At 38.9% G+C, this 26261-nt stretch overlaps 1 long non-coding RNA gene across 1 annotated transcript; it reads left to right on the top strand.

The window, feature by feature from the left end:
- The first annotated feature begins 825 nt into the window (after nt 1-825).
- LOC127413107 (uncharacterized) lies at nt 826-15419 on the top strand. Its single transcript, XR_007892544.1, has 3 exons — nt 826-929; nt 14625-14675; nt 15355-15419. It is a non-coding gene; the product is annotated as an uncharacterized LOC127413107 (long non-coding RNA).
- The last annotated feature ends 10842 nt before the right edge of the window (nt 15420-26261 follow it).

Genomic DNA, 26261 nt, shown 5'->3' with positions numbered 1-26261 from the left:
TGTCATCTCAAACCAGTCTGGCTATTCTCCGTTGACCTCTCTCATCAACAAATCATTTCTATCTGCAGAACTGATGCTCACTGGATATTTTTTTGTATTTGGCACCATTCTGAGTAAACTCTAGAGACTGTTGTGCATGAAAATCCCAGGATATCAGAAGTTACAGAAATACTCAAACCACCAACAATCATGCCACGGTTGAAATCACTGAGATTTTCTGAACTGAAGAACTGAAGTTCCTGGCCCGTATCTGCATGATTTGCATTGCACTGCTGGCAAATGATTGGCTGATTAGATAACTGCATGAATAAACAGGTGTACAGGAATTCCTAATAAAGTGCTCTGTGAGTGTAGTTATGGTTTGTGCATGATTGCAGGTAGACAACAAATTGTTTTAATTGTGCAATTTGTCAAATGACTTTCAGAGCACTAGCAGCACTATTGAAGTGTTTTTTGTTCTAAGTTGCAATAGAAATGCAAAGATATTGTTGAGATTTGGCTTGGCATACTTTAAGGAACACACATTTTCCTGAGTCCATCCCAGACCTCAACAATTCAATCTTTCGCTACTCACAACTAAATGCCATTTTCCTTTCTTTCATTTCTCTTTTCTGCCTTCACAGGGGCTTTTGAAGTTAACAGAGAAAATAGCACTGATTGTAGCAAATTACCTGAGCTGAAACATTTTTGACATAAGTCCAAAGAGGCAGGTGAGCCACTTCTTCTGGAGGCCCCATCGGGAGTGTTTAATCTTGGGCCATGAGAGGCAGGTGAGCCACTTCTTCTGGAGGCCCCATCGGGAGTGTTTAATCTTGGGCCATGAGAGGCAGCATTGCTGACAGAGTGACAGGACAGCTGGACACGCTTCCAGGCAATGACGGACAAGGCAGCCTTCCTAGCAGGACCACTGCCCATGCATCACAACAAAGGTAACCACAGTGTGGGGAGACCAGCTTGGCTGTGGCATGACTAACAGAAACCACACCAGACATTGTTCTTAGCAGCTTACATCTAAATGGTCAGACTGATCTCACAGTGAAATCGGAAACAGTAGGTGACTTTTCTTTAGCTAAAATCGGTCTGTGTTTAGCGAAATTCGAAACACTGCCCTCGGTGGCCGGTATGTATTGTTGGTCAGATTGGCATGTGTGAGCTCTATTGTCCAGGGGTTAGGGTAAAGTGAGTTTTTTCAGTTGTGCAGGATGTAATACAATGAAGAAGAATGCATATTTAATAAACTGTTCCTCAAATCTAACCATCAGTGGAGTAAAATTTAATGTTAACAATTTAAAGGAGCAAAGCTACCTCCAAATCACATGCAAAAGCAATTTCTTCCTGGTATCAATATGGGATTTGAATCCAGGTTTTCCTCGCTTCTGATGATAAACATGCATGAGCCGATACAAAAATGTCTGATGGGAGATGCCGCTTGTCATTGAGTCATCATAATGTGGCCAATCCTAGGGTACTGGAAATTTAGGAAACAACAAACCATGTTTGTGATCATGTTTTAAAGGTACACTCAGTAAAATTTGAGTATATGTTGCACTGACACCAAGTGGTGTAGATGTAGCATCACACACACACACACACACACACACACACACACAAAATCTCAGTCTAAGTAGTAAACACAAGGGATCATTAAGGTAAAGTGAGTAATATTCACAGCCTGATATCATGAAAATTATGACTATGGTGACATTTTTGCAAAATGATATTTCGTGATTAATTACACATACTGAGGCAGTTCCGAGGTGAAATGTCCACTATTGCCAGGTACATAGTATACATTTTGGGAGGGATATCTGCGTTTAAATGCTGGAGCGAATCCCCTACATTTTCACTCCATGTGTGTATGTAATACAGAAGTTACTCACGCAATTGCGATGATTGACAAGTGATAACGTCTCACGCCTGTGAACAAGAAACCTGAATGCCACCAGTTTAGCCCATTTTGTGTTCACTATTTATGAGCAAAGAGATTATCCACCAGAGATGTATTATTATCCCGCAATGTTACTGTAAGTGAGCCACCGTCTAAATCAAAGAGTTTTAATTTTGCACATCTAAGCGGCTGTTGTTGAACAGTGCACATGCTCTCTCTGAACTGTAATGTACGGGTTACCCCGAGACTGCAGGGCTGATGAGAGAAACTAGAGTGGAGAGAAAGATGGGACTATAAGAATGAGAGAAGACACATACCTCTGTTTTCTTGTTTTATACCAAGACAGACACATCTAACATGCGCTAATGATCACGTCATTAACAACTAGTTAAGTTCAGTTAACACTAATTTATTATTATTTATTTATGAATTTATTAAAAAAGGTGGATGTGAAAAGCATGGCTATGCTGGTCCACCAGCTAGACCAGCACCAAACCAGCACTTACCAGCATTAACCAGCTGAGACCAGCATGGGACCCACATGCTGGTTAAGCTGGTCTTTTCAGCAGGGAAACAGATGAGGTTTTCAAGGTTAATGCTCTATCAAGTGTTAAATCTACAAATCCTACCTTCTGACCCTAAACCTCAAACCTAAACCTAACCGATAGTATCATAAAAGCAAATATATTGAGCAACCATGTAATTTTGTTGTGATTCTATGACATATTGAGCTCTCGTGTTGACTTATAGTATATGCTCATCAGGACTCTTACCACGGTCTTTTACATTGCAAGTGCAATGCTTTATCATTTATATTGCATTCAAACAAGCTTGTAAAGTTAGTTGGTTATGTGATGCAAACATTAAAATGTATCGTCCTACAAGCCATGCACTATAGTAAAAGTGTTTTGATGTCATAAGATAGCAATGTGTAAGGAACAGGGTGAAAAGTAAGTGTTAATGAACTGATAATCTGCCGTTTTACTCGTGATTTATTTGAAAGTGAATAAAAATCATTGTTGTTGTAGTGCCTCTAGTGTTTATTTCACTAGGAACCTGCCACAATATATACAATGAGCCACAAAAAAATAATTTAGTAAAAATAGTAACTTGATTCTATAAGACCATGTTGAATATTCGCTGTTGATCGCAACATGGCGGCCCTCATGAATGTGCACCCAACACCATACAGTATGTAAAATAAAGCAGCTTTTTCTTTTACTTTTATGCTTTTGCTGATGAAAACAATCTTCATCTTATGTGAGTATACATAATTCTACACATAATTCTAATATTAATATTTATTTCTGTTTAAAAGTTTAGCATTTAGCAAAATAATGTGCACCTGTAAAGGTGAAGGGTGTAATTTATAATCCCAGATTACAATGCAGAGATTCCCCCAAAAAGTGTCAATTGCTTTGGCTCAGCCAATGGCATGATTTTGGGGGCTAGATTATCTGTTTGTTAACCAATAAAAGATGGGAGAGCATTCAAGAAACACATCTGAAAACTGTTTGTCATCATTTTTGCAATTCTGTTTGATTCTGATAGTGGCACATAAATTACATGCTTTGCCAACCTTTAAATAATGGTTTATAGCTGATATTTATGCTTTTTTTAAAAAAAAATTATTTTATTTTTTTAAAGCTCTAGGTATATTTAGACCATAAACTGCAGTGTTGAATCCCAGCAGAGGCCTATTTTGCCAATGTTCATTATCATATGTTGGCCAGGAAGTATGATAAAGATTGTCCTTATCACAGATCCCAAGTCCTTAATAGCTGTTCTGTGGGCAAAATTTGTTTTTATAATCCACTGTAGTCAAAAGCAACACTCAGTTCTATAACCGAGAATAAATAGATGCAATATACTCCTCTATTTTCAGATAGTCAAAACAAAAACTTTTTAACAATAGTTTTGGAGACTAGCAATTGTGCTGCTACTCCATTTTCATTATGCTGAATAATGTCTTTCAGTGGGGAACTGCAAATGCTTTAATATTTCAAAATGAGTCAATTGTTGTATAATCTATCTTTGAATGCATCAAAAATAAAGTCTTTCCATGCCCAGCACAATAATTCAGTCTTATAAATAGATCTTTTGAAATCAACAATGTGTAATTGTGTCCATTTTGACCGATGAACTCAAAAATATGGAGCACTTCAATTTTTCCATGTTTATCAGTTCGAGACACATTGTTAAAACATTTGGCATTAACAGAGGCTGGGGTAGACATTTAGTTTGTCATGCCCTGAGGTTGTGTGTTAACTGAGGAGTCTCTTTGCTTTCTGAGAGCAGTGCTCTCTGCTGGCTCCTCTGACCTAGCACCCCCTGCTGTGGGTGGGCTGTGATCCAGGTAGCCTAAAGCGATGCTGGGTAACAACTTCTGCTCTGGAGGTTCTTGTAATCCTTCAGGATGTACTTCAGCTCAATCAGGAGGTTGTACTCTTCTACCATCACTAACACCCTTTTTAAAAACCAGGGAGAACTTAACAGTTCAAAGGTCAGTGCAAAAAAAAAAGCTGGCGGCAGTTAAAAATAGCGAGTTAATTCTATTTAGGTTAAAAATACTGAAAGAGAGATGGTTTTTATCAGGCCTGAAAAGCAATGTGATATGCACACAGAGGTAATTGGTGGGAAAAAAGATGGCTACATGTATTTAAAATAGAGCATTTCAAAAATTCAAATCTCATCAAAAACAGATATTTACATTTTTTAATGGCTATTTAAAAACACTACTTTTTCAAGGCATCATGCAAATGTTTTTGAAGTCATCTTGCATCCCCAAAGGAAGTGTTCCAACAGGAAGTGTTCAAATACAAACTATACAACTACTTTTGTCACATTTAAACATTTTTAATCATATTACCATCAGGTTTTATCAGTAATATGGGATAATTTTTGACATAACACTGGTGACGTGCAGTAGAAACAGGTATTTAAACAATCAAGTTAACATCTGGCATCATTGCTATAGCAATGCAGTGTATACTTTGAGAAAACAGAGTATACTTTTGGCCTACATGAGGGGTTTCCCAAAGCAACTCTAGTGAATCCAGTCCGAAAAGCACCAAAGTCACATTTGAAAGTACAGGCTGATTCTGAGCCTTTCATTGGATTGTTTAAATGCATACAGACCGTAAATACCTTTGTTGGAGTGATGCTACATGCAAAATAGTTGTGGAGATCATGGCATTTATTTTTATTTTTTTTATATATATATTTTTGATTCAAATTTAAAGTGACATTTTATTTCTAAATATCAATCGGATGTAGAAAGATAGTTCTATATATAAATAAATAAATATACAATTTTATATATATAAGAATTCAATATGGTAAAAAATTGACTTTAAACCTAGAACTTTTGTAATTCAGCATAGCCTATAGATGTTACACCACATACACAACTTTGATCTTGTGTAGCTTTATTTTCACACTCTCTCTCTCTTTTACAGTAATTAATAACCTTGAAATAATACTTGAAGTGTGTATTTAAAATCACAGACTTTGTCAAGGTTTCAGAATGTAAAGTGCTTTTTTTTTTTTTAAACTTTCTCCCCAATTTGAGAAGAGCTTCCCATGTAAACTTGAAACAGCACCTCCAGGCAGATCCACATTAAAAGTGACAAGAAAGCACCTTCTAAGAGGGGCTTTGCAATTCCTCCCAACCCCAGTCACCTTCATCTTGCCCTCTCTATTTACGATACACATCTTCTAACAGCCTGCAGTGATCAGTGGTTAATGCAGGATGATTGTGCTATGGAGAGGGCTTTAAGACACATGGATGTACATTATCCCAGAATATCAGAGCCATGCAGATCACAAAGGCTGTTTAACAATATAAAATCATCCTCAAGGTTGTCCAAATGGAATAAAGTCTTAGTGTGGCTTTGACTAATGTTAAAGAAGGTAGTCATGGGTGTCATGATCTCAGACTGAAGGTGGAGCTGTGTGGGAAGTTTTCCATTTGCTGGTATGTCAGCTGAAATAATAGCTGTTTTGACATTACTGGTGCAGAATCTTATATCTTGGCATCGTTCATGTGTCATTCAGTGGAATTAAATTTTTTTGAAATTGCATCACGTCAATGTACAAAAAGGCATATGCAAGGCTCTCAGTTGTTCTGACTGCGGCCCGCATTCATTTTACATTGTGAGTGCTGATGAAAGTGATGCTTTGTCCTATCTTGAAACCAACACCACAATGTATCCATCAACCCCGTAAGAATAGCGTGCAAGTGTGTGTGGCTCCAAGGATCCGCGGCAAGACTTTGTTCCTCCTTATTTTTTAAACTGAGGTTAAAACACCAAGATATCTCCTTTGGATAAGGAGAAGCGTCATCATGTGGTATTCAGGGTAGATGTGTGGACCACCAGACGGAGATCCTCACATACAGGAATAAAGGTAGAATGATATGAGCTTAACTCCTGATGCTGAGAGTGATTATGCTCTCTTTAGTGGTAGAGCGGTTGGTGGTACTTTGTCTGGCTCATCTAGATTTCAGATAGAATGCAATGATAAGTGCCATGAAAGGAGCTTGTCATCAGTTTTTGTGTTATTTTTTCCCCCAGCACCATCATAATGGCAGCAGGGGGCAGCTGAAAGGGTTGTGGAGTTGGCAGAGATGCATCATGTGTTGACAGGCAGGCAGAGCTTCTGTATCTTTGAAGAACATAATCTGAACAGTATTTTCAACAGTGTTTTTCGATTATACTGTATAATATGTATATCATTTATCATTTCAAGTAAACTTTCCTTCATTTTCCTGATATTTTGTAATTGTACCACAGCATTTTTATGTTATTGAAATGCACCATTAAAGTAAATTTGTTCACTGAATGTTACAGTAACCCAGACTTGAAGATGGTGGTGAACCCAAAAGCAGGTATTTATTTGAACAAACACAAATGGCAGGTGAGTGGTGAATGAGCAGATTGGTTCAGGAACAGACAACAGTACTTGATGGAGGATATTGTATTTGCAGGTAGTAGTATTACTTGGGCTGGAGGATAACCCCAAGGGAAGGAGACGCAGGAGAGGAGACTTGGAACAAACTTTGTAATAGCGCTGGAGAGGAATCGTCGAGGGAGCACGCTGGAATGGCGTCTGAAGAGTCAGGTAAGTAGAAGGTAAGTGAGTCTGTATACTGCTTTGATACCAGACAAAGACTGGAGGGAGAGTGGAGTGTTATATAGAGGAACTGATTTACACGGTGATTAGAGACAGGTGCAGGTGATCAGTATTCAGGGGAACAGGAAGGTTGAGTGTTTGTGGAGGGAAGGTCAGGTGGATCTGTGACATTACCCCCCCCCCCCCAAGGACCACTCCTGAGGGACGAGCCTCCCGACGCCGTGGCCGACCCCGTCCACGAGGAGCTGGATGGTCTGGGTGAGTGTCGTGGAAGTTAGTGAGTAGGGTCAGGTCCAGAATGTCATCTCGGGGTACCCATGATCTTTCTTTGGGACAATAGCCCTCCCAGTCTACGTGGTACTCAAGGTGACCCCTGTGGCGTCGGGAGTCCAGGATGTCATGAACTGCGTAGACAGGTCTGTCTTCCAGGATTAGTGGCTTGGGGGGGGGGGGTCGTCAGCTGGATCAGGTTCTGAGGGGTGAGGAGAGAGAGACGGATAGTGAGGTTTCAGGAGGGAGACGTGGAAAGTAGGGTGAATGCGGTATTCGGGGGGAAGTTGCAGTTGGTAGGTGACTGGATTAATTTGTTTAGTGATAGTGAAGGGACCAATGTAACGGGGACTTAGCTTTTTGCATGGTAGGTGCCGCCGGATGTCCTTAGTGGAGAGCCAAACCTTCTGCCCGGGTTGGTAACTGGGGGTTGATGATATCTGGGCATCGGCAAGGATCTTCTGGCAGTACACAGCCCTCTGCAGGTGATGGTGGGCTAAGTCCCAGACCCTCTCGTTCTCTCTAAACCAATGGTTGACCGCTGGAACATCAGATGGCTCTCCGGACCAGGGGAAAAGAGGAGGTTGGTAGCTGAGTACGCACTGGAAGGGTGTTAAGTTGGTGGAGGGTTGACGTAAGGAATTCTGTGCGTACTCGGCCCAGGACAGAAAACTACTTAAACGGTTCTGGCGGCGATGACAGAAGGTTAGAAGGAAACGGCTGATCTCCTGAATTTTCCTCTCAGTCTGCCCGTTGCTCTGAGGATGATACCCGGAAGAGAGGTTGAAGCTCTCCAGACTCTGGAAATGAACTGGGGACCTCTGTCTGAGACAATATCTTTGAGAATTCCATAGTTTCAGAACACATGGTTGAAGAGGGCTTCAGCAGTTTCAAGAGCGGTTGGAAGACCCTTGAGGGGTATCAACTTTGGAGAAGTGTTCAACGACCACCAAAACACAGATGAATCCCTCAGAGGATGGCAGGTCCATGATAAAGTCGACCCCAAAGTGTGACCAGGGTCGGCGTGGGATGGGTAGCGGAAAGAAACTTGCCAGTCAGTAGATGTCGAGGAGTTCGGGACATGGCACATTCCTGGCATTCCTGGATGAACCTTCTGACATCTTTGTCCATGCGCAGCCACCAGAACCGGTCCTGGATAAGCGAGAGGGTCCTATTGGTCCCAGGGTGGCCAGTGCCCAAGGAGGAGTGGACAGAGTCAATGAGTGATAAACGTTGAGAGGAGGGTACAAAAGTTCTGTTGGCGGGACAGCCCGGCAGAGCAGGTTCAGTGGTGGTGGCATCAGAGATTCTATCGTCCAGGCACCATTGGATAGGGCTTACAATTATGAGGAGGAAGGATGGTGTCTGTCTTCTCAGGGCTTTCCTCTGGAGCGTAAAGTCGGGAAAGGGCATCCACCTTGATGTTCTTGTTCCCTGGACGATAGGAGATGTTGAAACTGAAGCGTGTGAAGAAGAGGGCCCAACGTGCTTGGCGAGGATTTAGACAACGAGCCTCCCAAAGGTACTCGAGGTTCTTGTGGTCTGTTAGTACCTGGAAGTGGTGTTGGGCCCCCTCTAGCCAATGCTGCCACTCTTCCAGGGCCAACTTGACAGCCAGGAGCTCCCGGATTCTGATGTCATAATTTTGCTCCGCTGGGGAGAATTTTCAAGAGAAGAAGGCACATGGATGGAGCTTAGATGGTTTCCCCTGCTGCTGAGAAAGCATGGCTCCTACGCCGTTAGTGGAGGCATCTACTTCAACCACAAAAGGCTTACTAGGATCGGGGTGGATGAGAAGTGGAGCCATGGTGAAGGCCTCCTTCAGATATCGGAAGGCGTAGGAAGCCAGGTCAGAGATTTAGGCTTGGATTGGAGAAGAGATGTTAAGGGGGCTGTGAGGGAGCTGTAATTCCTAATAAAGTGACGATAGAAGTTGGCAAAACCCAAGAAGCGCTGGAGTACCTTGATGGTAGTAGGAGTGGGCCAGGATCGCACAGCCTCTACTTTCCCCTCGTCCATCTGGATACCCTCAGGGCTGATGTTGTAACCTAGGAACTGGAGGGACGACTGATGAATGGAACATTTCTCAGCCTTGAGGTACAGATGGTATATCCTCAGCTTTTCCAACACTAGCATGACGTGTTGACGATGGTTGGTCTTGTTTCAGGAGTATACCAGAATGTCGTCGATGTAAATGAGAACGAATCGATGGAGTTACTTTCGGAACACCTCATTCATGAAGCCCTGGAACACGGAGGGGGTGTTGACCAGGCCATACGGCATCACCTGGTACTCGTAGTGGCCGGTTGGAGTTACAAAGGCGGTCTTATATTCATCTCCCCTCCAGATTCAAATGAGGTTATATGCGCTGCACAGGTCCAGCTTGGTGAAGATGGTAGCTCCTCTCAACAGTTCCTAGGCAGCCGGGACGAGGAAAAGTGGATATCGGCACGTTACCATTATCTTGTTGAGGGAGCAGTAATCAATACAGGGCCGGAGACTTCCGTCCTTCTTCGCCACAAAGAAAAAGCTCGAAGCAGCAGGGGATGTGGAAGGTCAGATGTAGCCTTGGTTGAGAGCCTCCTCGATGTACTCCTTCATGGCCTTCTGTTCAGGGATGGAGAGAGGATATATTTTGCCACAGGGTACTGGCTCACCGGGGAGAAGGTCTATTGCACAGTCCAAAGGTCAGTGAGGAGAAAGTTGTGAGGTGCGGAGTGGGCAGAAGACGTCCTGGAAGTGGGAGTAACAGGATGGGATTTGGAATGGGAAGATTGGGGAAACAGGTAGGAAAGCATTGGGAGCCCCACTTCAAGACGTTGCTGGAAGACCAGGAAATGATGGGGGAATGCAGTTTGAGCCATGGGCGTCCCAACATGATGTCAGCGGTCGAGTTCTCCAAAACCAGGAGGGTGATGGTTTCATGGTGCAGACACCTGACTTGGAGCGTCACGGGACCTACACATTGATAAATCACACCTCTGCCGATGGGTTTGCCAATAATGGCTATATAAATATATATATATATATATATATATATATATATATATATATATATATATATACACTATATTGCCAAAAGTATTCGCTCATCTGCCTTTAGACGCATATGAACTTAAGTGACATCCCATTCTTAATCCATAGGGTTTAATATGACGTCGGCCCATCCTTTTCAGCTATAACAGCTTCAACTCTTCTGGGAAGGCTTTCCACAAGGTTTAGGAGTGTGTTTATGGGAATTTTTGACCATTCTTCCAGAAGCGCATTTGTGAGGTCAGACACTGATGTTGGACGAGAAGGTCTGGCTCGCAGTCTTCGCTCTAATTCATCCCAAAGGTGCTCTGTCGGGTTGAGGTCAGGACTCTGTGCAGGCCAGTCAAGTTCTTCCACACCAAACTCGCTCATCCATGTCTTTATGGACCTTGCTTTGTGCACTGGTGTGCAGTCATGTTGGAACAGGAAGGGGCCATCCCCAAACTGTTCCCACAAAGTTGGGAGCATGGAATTGTCCAAAATCTCTTGGTATGCTGAAGCATTCAGAGTTCCTTTCACTGGAACTAAGGGTCCAAGCCCAGCTCCTGAAAAACAACCCTACACCATAATCCCCCTCCAACAAACTTCACAGTTGGCACAATGCAGTCAGACAAGTACCGTTCTCCTGGCAACCGCCAAACCCAGACTCGTCCATCAGATTGCCAGATGGAGAAGCGTGATTCGTCACTCCAGAGAATGTGTCTCCACTGCTCTAGAGTCCAGTGGCGGCGTGCTTTACACCACTGCATCCGACGCTTTGCATTGCACCTGGTGATGTATGGCTTGGATGCAGCTGCTCGGCCATGGAAACCCATTCCATGAAGCTCTCTACGCACTGTTCTTGAGCTAATCTGAAGGCCACATGAACTTTGGAGGTCTGTAGCGATTGACTCTGCAGAAAGTTGGCGACCTATGCGCACTATGCGCCTCAGCATCCACTGACCCCACACTGTCATTTTATGTGGCCTACCACTTCGTGGCTGAGTTGCTGTCATTCCCAATCGCTTCCACTTTGTTGTAATACCACTGACAGTTGACTGTGGAATATTTAGTAGCGAGGAAATTTCACGACTGGACTTGTTGCACAGGTGGCATCCTATCACAGTACCACGCTGGAATTCACTGAGCTCCTGAGAGCGGCCCATTCTTTCACAAATGTTTGTAGAAGCAGTCTGCATGCCTAGGTGCTTCATTTTATACACCTGTGGCCATGGAAGTGATTGGAACACCTGAATTCAATTATTTGGATGGGTGAGCGAATACTTTTGGCAATATAGTGTATATATATATATATATATATATATATATATATATATACTGGCGGCCAAAAGTCTGGAATAATGTACAGATTTTGCTCTTATGGAAAGAAATTGGTACTTTTATTCACCAAAGTGGCATTCAGCTGATCACAATGTATAGTCAGGACATTGATAGCATGACAAATTACTATTACAATTTGAACAAATTTTTCAGAACTTCTTAAACAACTTCAAAGAGTTCTCATCAAAAAATCCTCCACATGCAGCAATGACAGCTTTGCAGATCCTTGGCATTCTAGCTGTCAGTTTGTGCAGATACTCAGGTGACATTTCAGCTCACGCTTCCTGTAGCACTTGCCATAGATGTGGCTGTCTTGTTGTGAATTTCTCACACACCTTACAGTCTAGCTAATCCCACAAAAGCTCAATGGGGTTAAGATCCATAACACTCTTTTGCAAATTATCTATTGTCCAATGTCTGTGTTTCTTTGCCCACTCTAACCTTTTCTTTTTGTTTTTCTGTTTCAAAAGTGGCTTTTTCTTTGCAATTCTTCACATAAGGCCTGCACCCCTGAGTCTTCTCTTTACTGTTGTACATGAAACTGGTGTTGAGCGGATAGAATTCAATGAAGCTGTCAGCTGAGGACATGTGAGACGTCTATTTCTCAAACTGATGTACTTATCCTCTTGTTTAGTTGTACATCTGGCCTTCCACATCTCTTTCTGTCCTTGTTAGAGCCAGTTGTCCTTTGTCTTTGAAGACTGTAGTGTACACCTTTGTATGAAATCTTCAGTTTTTTTGGCAATTTCAAGCACTGTATAGCCTTCATTCCTCAAAACAATGATTGACTGACAAGTTTCTAGAGAAAGCTGTTTCTTTTTTGCCATTTTTGACCTAATATTGACCTTAAGACATGCCAGTCTATTGCATACTGTGGCAACTCCAAAACAAACACAAAGACAATGCTAAGATTCATTTAACGAACCAAATAGCTTTCAACTGTGTTTGATATAATGGCAAGTGATTTTCTAGTACCAAATTAGCAATTTAGCATGATTATCCAAGGAGAAGGCGTTGGAGTGATGGCTGCTGGAAATGGGGCCTTTCTAGATTTTATCAAAAATGACTTTTTTCAAATAGTGATGGTGCTGGTTTTTTTTTACATCAGTTATGTCCTGACTATCCTTTGTGATCAGTTGAATGCCACTTTGGTGAATCAAAGTACCAATTTCCTTCCGAAACAGCTAAATTTGTACATTATTCCAAACTTTTGGCCATATGCAGGCACAATTTATATTTATCTACAAACAGTCTTTAGGTTAAAAAGTTTTTAAGATCATGAGAATCATAAATTCAAGTCAAGTGCATCCAAGCATTACATGTCAATTGAAGTGTACTTTGGGAATTTCCCAAAATAAGATTTTTTTTTTTATGTCTGCTGCATAGTGCAGTCTAATGCCATCTAATGTTTCCCCCCATATATCCCACAATACACACTAACCTTATGTTATCTGTTCTGCATGTCAGTGGATGTCAATATCAAGCTTAAAAAGGCTATTTCCTCTTAGATAGAATGTTACCTGTATGTACTGAGACCAATATTATAGCTGTCATCTCTGCCCAGTGGTCCTTGCATAAAAGAATCTTTTGTTCCAGTTGTAATTTAGACATTATTCAGCTCTCAGGTGCACAAAGACAGTGGACTGTATGAGTGCAACACTATATCTGCTCTTGAACATGGCATAACATTTTCTTGTTGACAGAACAGGATTTCTCAGCAAGAAAAAAAAAACAACAACAAAAAAAAAAACATATCTAGTATTGTTTAAATAAAATATAGTAATAATATAGTATTAGATGACCTTTTTCCACCCTATCTCTGGCCCTCTGTCTGAAACACTCGACTTTCTGTGCTTTCCCTATAAGACTTCAATATATACACGCCCACTGTGTTATGATTGGTTAATAACTTGCAGCACAAACACCCTTGCCATAACACTCATGGAACTGTTTTTTTTTTTTTTTTTTAATAGGCAAGCAATTTACAAAAATCCCTGAAAAAAACTCTGATAGCTGTTTGTCCCAATTTATGTGACGCATGCAATCAAACTACTACAGTTGTTCTGAATGAAATAACAATCGAAAACTGAAAGTCGACACACTGTTGCTTCCTAATACTTATATTATTAGGCATGCAAGATATGGTGATACAATAATGCTTTATTAAGCTGAGAACAGTGAAAATATCCAGCCTAACACAAGCTGTGAATGTGATGGGTTAATCAATCTGAATCCAGTTGTAGGTAGAGTGTTAGAAGGGATGGTCTGCCTCGGGTTCCCCTCCTGTTGTGTGGCCACTTCAATACATATGCCGTGTAATGGGAAATATGGGATGTTCGCTGGGAAGGGAGTCCAAATTCAAACACCCCATTCCTGTGTCACTATGGGGCTGATTTCAAAACAAGACGTTTTTGCAGGATAGAAACAATAAATGCTCTTTTTGGACTGGAGAGGGAGTTTTTATTTCTGAAACTTACAGTATTGTACAATGACCTCATGACATGATGCCTTTAAGGCTGCAAGGGCTCAAGTGAATCAGTGAATAATTTATGTAAACTAATTCATTTACATGAACTGTCAGAAAGAACTTATTCACCTAACCAATTTAGATTTTCCAGTGCTTCATCAGAGAATTAGGGGACAGTTTAGGTAAACCTATTGATTACTCCCTCGGCTCCATTGTTACGTTCGTAATACAATGTGACAAATGTAGCGTTTTGTGATGCTAAAGCACTACTGTTTGGAAAATGTAGCTCATTATTGTAAAAGCTACATATTGTGAAAATAGCTGAGCATGATTTATTTTGCAGATGACACTATTTATATTTAAATCTAATGCATTGGAATTGGAATTAAAGTGTTGCTAAAGTGTCTACATCCACTTAAGCAACAAAAACAACATTTTGGGGCCACTGTAATTAAGAAATAAAAAAATAATTATTATTCCCATGTTTTCTCACTCTTTTTTTTTTTTGGACAGGTTATCAAGAATGTAAGCAGAAACACTGAAAAGGAAAACATATGATGCCTTGTAAGTGACAAAATAAACCTGACTGTTCCTTGCCTTAAGACAACAGATTGTGTACACTGTTGTGATTGGTCACCATAGCTGAAGCTCATCTCGGAGCTCACACCTCTTTCTCAAGAGAGAGAAATGCTTTTGTTTGATGGTGATGGGGGAATGTCAGACTAAGCAGCGCTACATCTCTTCAAAACCTCAGAAATCCTTAATGTGCACAGAGATCGACTTTGATGTGTGGATTCTTACATCTGCATCAAGCCCAGAATAAATCTTAAGACCTGCCACACTTGTGTTAGATTGGCCCACATGAAGTTAGAGCCATAGATTTTCTGGAATCATTGATTGTGATATGGAACACATTTGGATAGAAGTTTGCAAAGTCTACCTTTTTAACTGACAAAAGAGTTTCCTACTCTGGGACAGCTCAAAATCAGATCTACTGCACAAAACATGTTTTGGACTATTTGTGGCATCACAGAGATCACCAAGATATTCTTTGGGATCAGTGCCAACGAAATGTCTTTTTCTGATTTTGTTGGTGCCACACATTGTCAGTAGACCAATGATAGCTGCCAAACACAAAGGACTGCTTTGTTGTGCAAAACCAGTTGTGTTATTTGAAGTTATGATAGCTTAAATCTAATTTTAGAAATGAAAATTTACACTAATGAGAATTTTGTTATTTCAGATCTGTTTCTAGGTGAAGATGCCCAGGTGGCTGACAGTGCAACAATGCATTTCAGATCAGACTGCTTGAAATGAACTGATTTCACTTCCTAAACATTACCTACTTTTAGGTGCTAAAATAAATGTGTGAATGAATGGTACATATGGATTACCTTTCTATTTAAAACTGTGTATGAAGTCAAATCTATATATTATGACTGTAACAAAGATGTGTTGGAAAGCCTGAATTATTCGTATGGACTGAGACCTGTTTTTTCCTTTTTTTTTTTTTTTTTTTTTTTTGACAGGGAAGAGATGTGAGGACTACAGGGACATAGCAGGGCAGAGGCCAAAGGGGATGTGCATACATTACTGTGGGATAATTAACATCTAAGGCACTGGGTCATTTTAAGTCCTGCTTTGTAATGAGACGCTGGCACATGCATTCTTCAGCTGCTCACTCGTCTTTGATCAATCGCGATCAATCTTCACTGAATCTATATAGGAAGGGTATTAATAGATTAACTGAAACTCAACCACTATAACGACTTTTAATTTAATATCTCTATTTGGAGGAATCAGAATCAGAATCAGAATGAGCTTTATTGCCAAGTGTTCTCGCATCCACAAGGAATTTTTTTACTTTTGTTTGTTTGTCATCTTTTTTGTCACTCTTTCTCAATCAATTTCACCAGGGAGGAACTGCTGAATATTCGGCAGAGCATACCTAATTGTTTTTTGCTGGTGTTTGATTATTCTGATGTTTTATTAGACATCTTATTTGGAGGCGTAGGAAGAGGATGTCATTTTAATGCTTATCAATTACCCAAGACCGTAGCGCTTCATTTCGGTGGGAACTCCATCTATACCTGCCCGCCCAGCAATTTTCCCTTTCGGATAATTATGGTTGGGGTCAGATTGGTCTCGGGAGCCAAGATTAAATTCAGAGGACAGGAAATTTTTCCAAGCACTTCACGGAAATAAAATTGTAACCCCAAATTAGACCGATTCAGTTCAAAGGAAGAAAAATACAAGAAGTCTAAATAATATTTTCTTAAAGTAATGCATGGGTAAAAATATTCTTAGCTTTCAGGATTAGTGTCCAACATTTAGAAAACGGTGTCTTGTTATAAAGATGGCATTATAATTTCATAATTTCATTAATCCTGGATTAATAGCACATGTCTGACACATTAGATAAACTCTTTTTCCTATTAGATAGTTATTAATATTTAAATTGCTTGAAATTCAAACCCCAAATGTAGACTTTAGGCTGGGAAATGCCCTTGGAGAGATTTGAAAAGAACCATATCTAATGAGTGACCTTTACATATCGGAATATCACATTTCTAATTCAGCAGGTACTCTCCAGAAATTCTTCTGCATGTCAGATGCTATACATCTTATCACCTTGTGCAGCATCTTGTTGTGGTAGCTTGTGTTGCCTTTGATATTATAGAACATAGAGGTTTCACCAAAATAAAGGTCTCCTTTGTACTCCACTGATTTGCTTCTGTACCTGAGCTCTCTAAGTCAAGAAAAAAAAAAAAAAAAAGCAGACAACCATGGATTCTGTTATTATTATGTTCTCCATGACAGGTTTGGATTTTTTTCAGTGCTTGAAAATGTCATACTCTGTTAGGCCACAATTGGCAGTTATTGTCTTTGTCATGAAGTAATAATATCTGCTTTTTGTATACAGTATTTATAAGGCGAACATTCAATGAAATGTATTGCATAACTGTTTTTATCCGCTCTTTAGTGGAGTCTTTTACACATTACACATAGTTCAAATTAAATTTAGAGCCCTAAGGAAATGTAGTTTAAAAGCACAGAAGGGAAATATAAAATCAAATTTATTGTGATGTTGTTTTGTCAAAAACAGTCTGAGATTTTGTTTGGCTCGTCTTGTGCCATATCTCTGCATCCTGTAAAAAAAGTTTTTTTTTAAAATTTACCGTGAAATACCAGCATCTGTTTACCGTAAAAAATACGGTGACCATGTTTTAGGTTTTATGGCATGTAATTTTGATGCCTGTATATTTTACGGTTCACTACTGTTTATATTATTAAATGATGTAAACTTAGTACACCTTCTGGAACTATATAAAAGTCTGCTTTTCACTTTAAAATGTATTGTCACTGTATGTTCATCAAGAGTGACGCTTCCAGGAGCAAAGACCAATTGACATGAAACACCATCAGGGTAACACATGTGACACTAAAATAATGCAATACATATTTATTAACTATATAAAATCTAACAGAACACCCCAATGTACAAAACTGATATTAAAAATAAAAAGAAACATATATGACAACAACATATAATGAAATGCGTTGGGTCAAGCAGGGATTTTCGGGTACGCATGACAATTTTAACAATAGTTTACTGTAAAAAGTACATGAATTCTCTAGTTAAACATAATATACATTTTTACAATTATTTTTATGGTAATATCATACTTTTTACATCTAAATAATAATAATAATGTTAATACATTTTATTTGTATAGCACCTGTCATACATAAAATGCAGCTGAAAGTGCTTCCCAGTTGGAAGTATAAAACACATAGAATTCAACATTTCAGACAAAGTCAAACAAATCATGGCAGTTAAAATGAAACGGTACAAAGTATTGACGCTGACTACCACCCCTGGAGTCACGAGTTCAAATCCAGGGCGTGCTGAGTGACTCCAGCCAGGTCTCCTAAGCAACCAAATTGGCCTGATTGCTAGGGAGGGTAGAGTCACATGGGGTAACATCCTTGTGGTCATGATTAGTGGTTCTTGCTCTCAGTGGGGCCCGTAGTAATTTGTGCGTGCATCGTGGAGAGTAGCATGAGCCTCCACATGCTGTGATTCTCTGCGGTGTCATGCACAGCGAGCCATGTGTTAAGATTCGGGGATTGATAGTCTCAGAAGTGGAGGCAACTGAGACTTGTCCTCTGCCACCCGGATTGAGGTGAGTAACCGCACCACCACGAGGACCTACTAAGTAGTGGGAATTGGGCATTCCAAATTGGGAGAAAAGGGGATAAAAAAAAGAAGATGGAAAAAAAAAAAGATTTACATTACAGTATGTAAGAAATTCTGCATTGGAAGACCTCAAACTGCAAGTTGGAACATAAACAGTCAGAAATGTATGACGGTGCTAAGGCACTAAGTGTTTTAAAAAATGTTAAAAAACATTAAAATCAATCCTGTACTTAACAGGTAACCAATGTAAATTACCTAAAACTGGTGTAATGTAATCTCTCTTCCTGGATCTTGTAAGCACTCTGGCTGCAGCATTCTGCACCAGTTGCAGTCTGTCTATACAACTCTTAGGTAAGCCAGTATAAAGTGCATTGCAACAGTCAATGTGAGAAAAAATAAAAGCATGAATCAATTTTTTTGCATCATCAAGTAAACAAAGGGTCAAATTTGTGCAATATTTCTAAGATGATAAAAACAGGTCCTAGTAACATAATTTATATGAGACTTAAAATTCAGATCACAATCTAGAATTACACCAAGGATCTTCACCTCTGTCTATGACTGCAAAGCCAAAGTACCTTGTGCAGTTTCAATTCTTTAAATAACCAAGCTTAATGTGACATCTCTATGTACACAGTTGTTGAAATACTCTTTTTCTCCCTCCAGAACTTGCAATCGGGGTGATAGGACTCTCTGTGCCAGGGGATTTCCTTTCCTCCGTAGGTCTCTAAATTACTGTGAAGAGAATTTTGTATTTTGCTGAAGTGTCTTTTTGAAGTCCCCCACAACATCAGGTATAGTTTACACTCCTAAAGGTATAGAGTCCTATATATTCTCTCACTTTCATGTCTTTCTAAGAGAGGTGAGGGATGCTGGAATGTTCACTGACATTTTTAAATGAGTGTGAAAAGAGATGGTTGTTTCTTGCATTTATTTAAAAAAACAAAACAAAAAAATCTACTATTCTCTTTCACAGTGTCTCACCTACATTTCTGTATTAGCTTGCACTTTTGTACTTTTCTGAGTATTTCTGGAACTTTGTTTTGTAGCACTGCTCATGTTACTGTCTCCCTACGATGAATCACTTTGAAGTGGATAAAAGTGTCTTTTAAATGTATAAATGTAGACCCAATGGTCAATAATATATTTATTCTGACTAAAGATCAACGACAATGTCTTATCAAGGAATTTAACCTCTGACCTCTTCAGTCATCTTCCCTTGCTGCTCATGATGCATTGTAGGGCTTTCATACACTTCTGATGGCTTGTCAGCACTTGCAGCGCTCACCCCTAAGAATTATAAACTGTCTTGATGGGAGTGTTTTAATTGCACAGGTACACATTGACAGGTGGCCGCTCTTTTTGATATTTACACTTTGATCTCTGTATATACGATCACTGCAGGCCATGTCAAAGAAATCAGGACTCTGCCCATGGGATTTCATCAAGTAAAAACATCCTTTGGATTTCATGTGGCATTACAGCTGATGTAGATTGAAAAGAAAGTATGTACATGTATTTTGGTATCATTAAATTGAATTAAAATTAACAATCTCTGTCATTGCAGAGCCACAAGCTTTATTTGTATGTAACATTGCCTGACAGGGTATTTGGCATTTTAATATTTTAAGGCATTTTCTTTGACGAAGATTAAGAAGATAAGTACTAGAAAGAAAGACTGATTTTATTTGTTTTATTTTTTACTGAAAAAAACAACCACAGGACCCAGTGAGGGAGAAGACTATTGATTTAGGCAACTGGAATATTATGTCTCCATGGACATAATGATTTTTATACTGTACGAACTATAGATTCTAACCCCTAACCCTAAACCTAACCCTCAAAAAAAACAAAACGTTTATTATGTTTTTTTTAAGCGATTTGAATTATGGGAACACTAGAAATGTCCTTATAAACCACATTTATAGCATAATACCAATGTAATTACTAGTTTGTAACCTAGATTTTTTTCCTCGTGAACCACCCAAACCCACCCACCCACACACACACACAAACACACACTGTGTTATACTAACAATAAATTCTGGAAAACGAATAAAAAAATTATTTATTTTAAAATAAAATGCTACGTACACTGTAAAAGTTGCCAATTGTTACCTTAAAGGGTAAGTTCACCCAAAACTGAAAATTCTTACATCATTTCCTCACCCTCATGCCATTCCAGATGTGTATGACTTTCTTTCTTCTGCTGAACACAAACGAAGATTTTTAGGAGAATATCTCAGCTCTGTAGGTTCATACAATGCAAGTGAATGGTGACCAGAACTCCAAAAATGAGATAAAGTCAGCATAAAAGTAATCCATAAGACTCCAGTAGTTTAAGTCTTCTGAAGGGATCCAGTTGGTTTTGGGTGAGAACAGACTAAAATGTAACTCATTTTTCACTGTACATCTTGTCTCCTTGGCGATCATGATTACATGTCCTATAGCGCCATCTAGTGCTCTGTGAATGCTACAAGGTCTAGGAAGTGTAATCAAGCTTGAAATCGTGATTGTGCCTTGAGATGCATTTACAAGATGTACTGTGAAAATGAGTAACATTTTGGTCTGTTCTCACCCAAAACCAACTGGATCGCTTCAGAAGACATTGATTAAACCACTGGAGTCATATGGATTACTTTTATGCTGACTTTATCTGTTTTTGGAACTTCATAGGTCTGATCACTATTCACTTGCATTGTACAGTATTGACCCACAGAGCTAAGATAATCTTCTAAAAATCTTTGTTTGTGTTCAGCAGAAGAAAGAAAGTCATACACATCTGGGATGGCATGAGGGTGAGTGAATGATGAGAGAATTTTCATTTTTGAGTGATTTAACCCTTAAAAAATGTTTTATTGGTGTAACCTAATGTCATCAGGTGGATTCACACATATTAGAGGAATATTCCGGGTTCAATACAAGTTTAGCTCAATTGACAGCATTTGTGGCATAATGCTGATTACCACAAAAATTTATCTCGACTTGTCCATCCTTTTCTTTAAAAAAAGAAAAATTGAAGTTACAGTGAGGCACTTACAATGCAAGTGAATGGGGCTAATTTCTGGAGGGTTAAAAAGCAGAAACAAAAAGCTTATAATTTCTAAAAGCTCTTACATGAATTCTTCTGTTAAAACTCATGTATTATTTGAGCTGTAAATTTGTTTAAATCACCATTTTTACAGTAGTTTTAGTGTTTGTTGACATGACATTGACATGGCAACGAAATTGCTAAATTGGCTACAAATTTACACACAAAAGGTTAGCAAGCAATTTTATCACACTAAAATCATGTTTTTGTTTATGTCTTATGGCTATTCTTTTGAAACAGTGAATTTATTAAAGTTTACAGATTGGCCCCATTCACTTCCATTGTAAGTGCCTCACTGTAACCCAGATTTGAGATTTTTCTAAAGAAAACGACGGACGTGTCAAAATACATTTTTGTGGTTATCAAAATTATGCCAATAATGCTGTCAATTGAGTTTAACTTGTATTAAACTCATTATTTATAAAAATAATTATTCTTAAAATAATATTTTTGGCTTGAATCAAACCATTTAATTTAAATGTTTAGGTTAGATGTTAAGATGTTAGGTTAACTTTTGTTAGTGGTAATACACATCAAATACCTGGTCACAGTGGGAACTGTGTGCTTTTCTAATTTCATTTTACATTTTAGTTGATTTTGTGATAAAATCACAAAGATTTCCTCTGTCATTAATGGGTTATACACTTTATTCATGCTCGGTGACTGTGTATAAGTTGTATGCTCTAGAGGTACCAAGATGCATGACAAATTCCTCTCACCTATCAGTTTTCCTTGGCCTACAAGGCAGTCCTCCGCTAAACCCTCTTTTCTTTTGCGCTCCCCTTGTTTTGTTATTTTACCTGGCAGTCCAGGTGTGAAGGGGTGAGGCCCTGGAAAAACATTCAATTCTGCATGCTTGTCATGAAAGAAACCATTGATTGACCTCTACAACAAGGAGCACAATGACAAATGGGTTAGCAATTTTCCGCCTCACTTATGGCCAACAATGCACATTTCCACTCTCACTTGCTAGTATAGAGTGTACAGTGCACATACCTTTCGTGGGCTCTGCAAACTTTGCAACGCTTTCTTTACAAGTCTTTACAAATAAATCTATACTATTGCCTGATTTTATTCTTTTTTTGTAGTATGTTTATTTTGTCAGTGACCTCCTTCAAGAATGACAGAGGTTAGAGAAGTGCTTTTGTTTTTCGTTTCCAGCGTATTAGAAATTATAATGACTCCACATCAGACATGGTTATTTTGAACTGAATGGCTTTAATCTCACAGTTATTTTTGTCTTAGCATGTAAAACAAACACTAACGATTTTCTATTTCACTCAAGGATGTTATTGCATGTTCAAGCTACTGATTGAATTACTCTGAGTGCTTTAAGAATGTTTTGGGTGGAAAGTATGGAAATTAACCAATTGACCTTCGTTTTGACCCTTAGGTTAAAGGAGCCTTGTGGGAAAAGCCACAGTTGGGCTGCTTCAATAATGGAGAATCAAAGACATCTATAATGCTATTTAAACACCCAAAAGCATTTACTCTTCAATTCCCACATGTTGAAATGCAATCTAATTTTCAACAACTGATTGATCTTCTTAAGATCCTATAGGTAAGAAGCTCCCATTTGATTATTTATTATTTACTTTATATGATCATAATTAGGATTCAAAATGTTTAAGTAAAACAATATCTGTGATCCTTCTGAGTGCAACAATTTGCTTTGAAATAACTGTATGGACCCAGCTGAAAATGGATCTGGGTCCGGCCCAGTCAGGCAGTGGGCAGCTCCTGTCCCCAGTGTCACACTGCTGGGAGCCTAATTGATGCCTCATGCTTTTGAGGAGCAATTATGGTGCCCAAATGTCAAGAGCTAATTTGTGGCTTTATAATGTGGACACATGGGCCAAGGAGAGAGCCAGATCTGAACCCCTCCAGGACAATTAGAATAGTTTGCTCAACAGATGTGAGATGGTCTGGGTAAATGTCTGGGGGTGGGGAGGAGTCTGCCTAAGACATGAAGTATACTGCCTAGGTTCTCACATGACTACAAAGAGACACTCAAAATGACAATTTTCAGTGACCTGTGATAATTTCGCTATCATGACATTGATCTATTTTGAGCTATTTTGCTTATTATTATGATGACTTGGTTGTCATGATTACCTGAATGCATGATCAGTCACTTTAAATAATCAAATACCTAAAGTAAGCCTAAATCAACAGGATCTATCAATGTTTTGGTAAGATCTCATTCGGAACCTTTTTACACTCTGAAATGGATGGCAAAATTAGGCCTATCATTTTTTAGTGTTTAGAAATTCCCATTATTTGTTAAAATGCTCAGCATCACTCATTCCTAAATACATCATAGTAAAACAAATAATATATATATAATAATTACGGTGTGAAAGGATATCATTAACTCCAAGAATAATTCTTAAGAAATTTTGTGGTTAGTTGATTCAGTGTTAATGTTTCCTATTATAATTTTCATTTATTATTACAGGTCACATATGCTTAGTCTGACATAATTAAATCATTTTTACACTAATCAAAAATCATTTTAATTTTGTTTAATCTAGAGTTCATTTAGAATTCTTCTCATAATGTTAAAATCATTTTAAATTTGTTATTACATGTTACATCAACATTCAAACTGTATTATTCAAAAGCCATGTAAACACCTCTGTATTGTCCTTTGTCTTAAAAGAGGTAATTGACTCAAAAAGAGCCCTAGATAAACAGTTGCTGAGGATATTGTCAGACACCACCCTTGTGCAAACACAAATCTGCCCTGAGACTACAACTTAAAACACAAGGTGATACTTCCCCTAGTCTGTAAAGATATGAATTATGCACTATTGTAATCCACACAGACTACAAAGCTACCTAGGCTGTATTTCCATTGGGTTGTGTGAACGCCTGCCCCATATTCACAGCTGACAAACATTGGGCTTTGAAGATCAGAGAGCCAGGACATGCTGACATGTGCTGTGGGAACACCTGCAGTGTCTTATTGGGCCACAGAGACAGAAGAGAGGGAAAGAGATCCCTAACTTACACACCTGTCTGTGGACCCATGCCAGTCTCTCTCTCTCTCTCTCTCTCTCTCTCATACACACACATACACACACACACACACACACACACACACCTATCTGATAGAGTTTCTTTGAGAGCTCTTTGAGGCCACGTCTAAGGTGATGAAAATAAGGGTGCATCCATTAAGTGCAAGAGGCAGGGCTGAGAGAGGGCATGGATGAAGGATTTAAGTGTTGCTAGTAAAGTGCCTCAGACCACCTGCTAGAGGGATGGATAAAGGCATCTATTTCAGTCCAGAAAGACAGCAAAATATTGGTTCTTCAATTGCCAGGGAGTATTTTGTGACGCAAACTCTCTTCCATTAAAGTGACGACCCAATAGTTTATTTGACATTTGCTCAAAACTAGCAAAATATTTTGAAACTTAAGGAAACATTGTGAATATATTTTTATTGGCTAAAGATAAAATGTTTCACAAAATAATGCAATTAATAGCATGAAATTATTTATGAAGATCTGTATGTGTCATTATATGTTATAAAGGGAAAGTACATCTAAAAAGAAAAATTCTGTCATACTCACACTCATGTTTTTTCAAACCTGTAAAAAATAAAATAAAATAAAAATCTTCCATGGAACACAAAAGGAGATGATAGGCAGAATGTTAATCTCAGTCACCATTCACTTTAATTGCATCTTTTTTCGATACAATAAAAGTGAATGGTGCCTGAGGCTGTCATTCAGCTTAACATCTCCTTTTGTGTTCCATGGAAGAAAGAAAATCAAAAAAGTTTGTAACAACATGATCGTCAGTAAATAATGGGTAACTTTCCCTTTAAACATAACATATGATTGGTAAAATCAGTGTACTGTACAAAAATCTGCCATTTTAGCTTTAGATGTAATTCATTGTTCAGAAGTTAACCTTCATATTCAAGGTGTTCATCTTTTAGCCTTTCATGGTCTGAAGCCCATGTACTGACACTCATCCTCTACCCTCATATACCTGTTGTTAACAAGCTCTCTATGGTTTTGAGATGGGGAAAATCCCACATTGTAACACCGGCAAAAAGTTATAGGTAAACTCCCTTATTAAGACAGACCCTGGCTCACCATCACAGAGAAACTGAAATCATAGACCATAACCTTCATGCTTCAAAATAAAATGTCCTCTCATCCCTTGTGGAAACTGTATATACAGTAGATGTGCCTCTTTAGTCATTGTTGTGGAAATGGCTCATTCAGCCATTGAACAACATTCACAATGGTTTAGCCCAGGGTATCTAAATCTCATATCATCTTGCTCGTGTCTTGCTTGGGTTAATGTAAAAATGCTGGTACTCTTTTTTTTTTTCTTCTTCTTTCGATATTTGGAAACTATTTTTGGAAACTTTTTTCATCTTGATAAAAATGCCCACCATTTATACCTTTGCTGACAATTTGAGTATCAATACTAAGCATCAACAGAGATTACTCACAACTTAGGGGTTTGACCCAAAAGAAAAGGTCAAGGTTTATTTCACTCACTTTAAATCATTCAATCATTGTGTAGCTGTTACCTGAGAAGGTCTCCAAGAAGAACTTTGATGCTGATGAGCGGCCAAATGGCAGCTTAGAAAAAGAAGGCACTGTTGATTTGCTTTCTTTCTTTTTTTCTTCTTCTTCTTAAATTTGGTGCTCAACAAAACCTGTAGTTTCAAAGCCATAGTTTCAGAATTTAAGGCTACATTGCCAGTTACTTATTTATAACTTATAATAATCATGTCAGAACTATGAAAATATACCAAACAAAACAATCATTTTTGATAATACTTGATTTAATGGCCTGTAAAATGTAATGTGCAGCATGCCATTTTTGGGAAACC

The sequence above is a fragment of the Myxocyprinus asiaticus genome, chromosome 22 (genome assembly GCF_019703515.2).
Source record: "Myxocyprinus asiaticus isolate MX2 ecotype Aquarium Trade chromosome 22, UBuf_Myxa_2, whole genome shotgun sequence".
NCBI classification, from domain to species: Eukaryota; Metazoa; Chordata; class Actinopteri; order Cypriniformes; family Catostomidae; genus Myxocyprinus; species Myxocyprinus asiaticus.
Note: the sequence above shows the minus strand (reverse complement) of the source record. Positions and strands in the feature narration are given on the sequence as shown.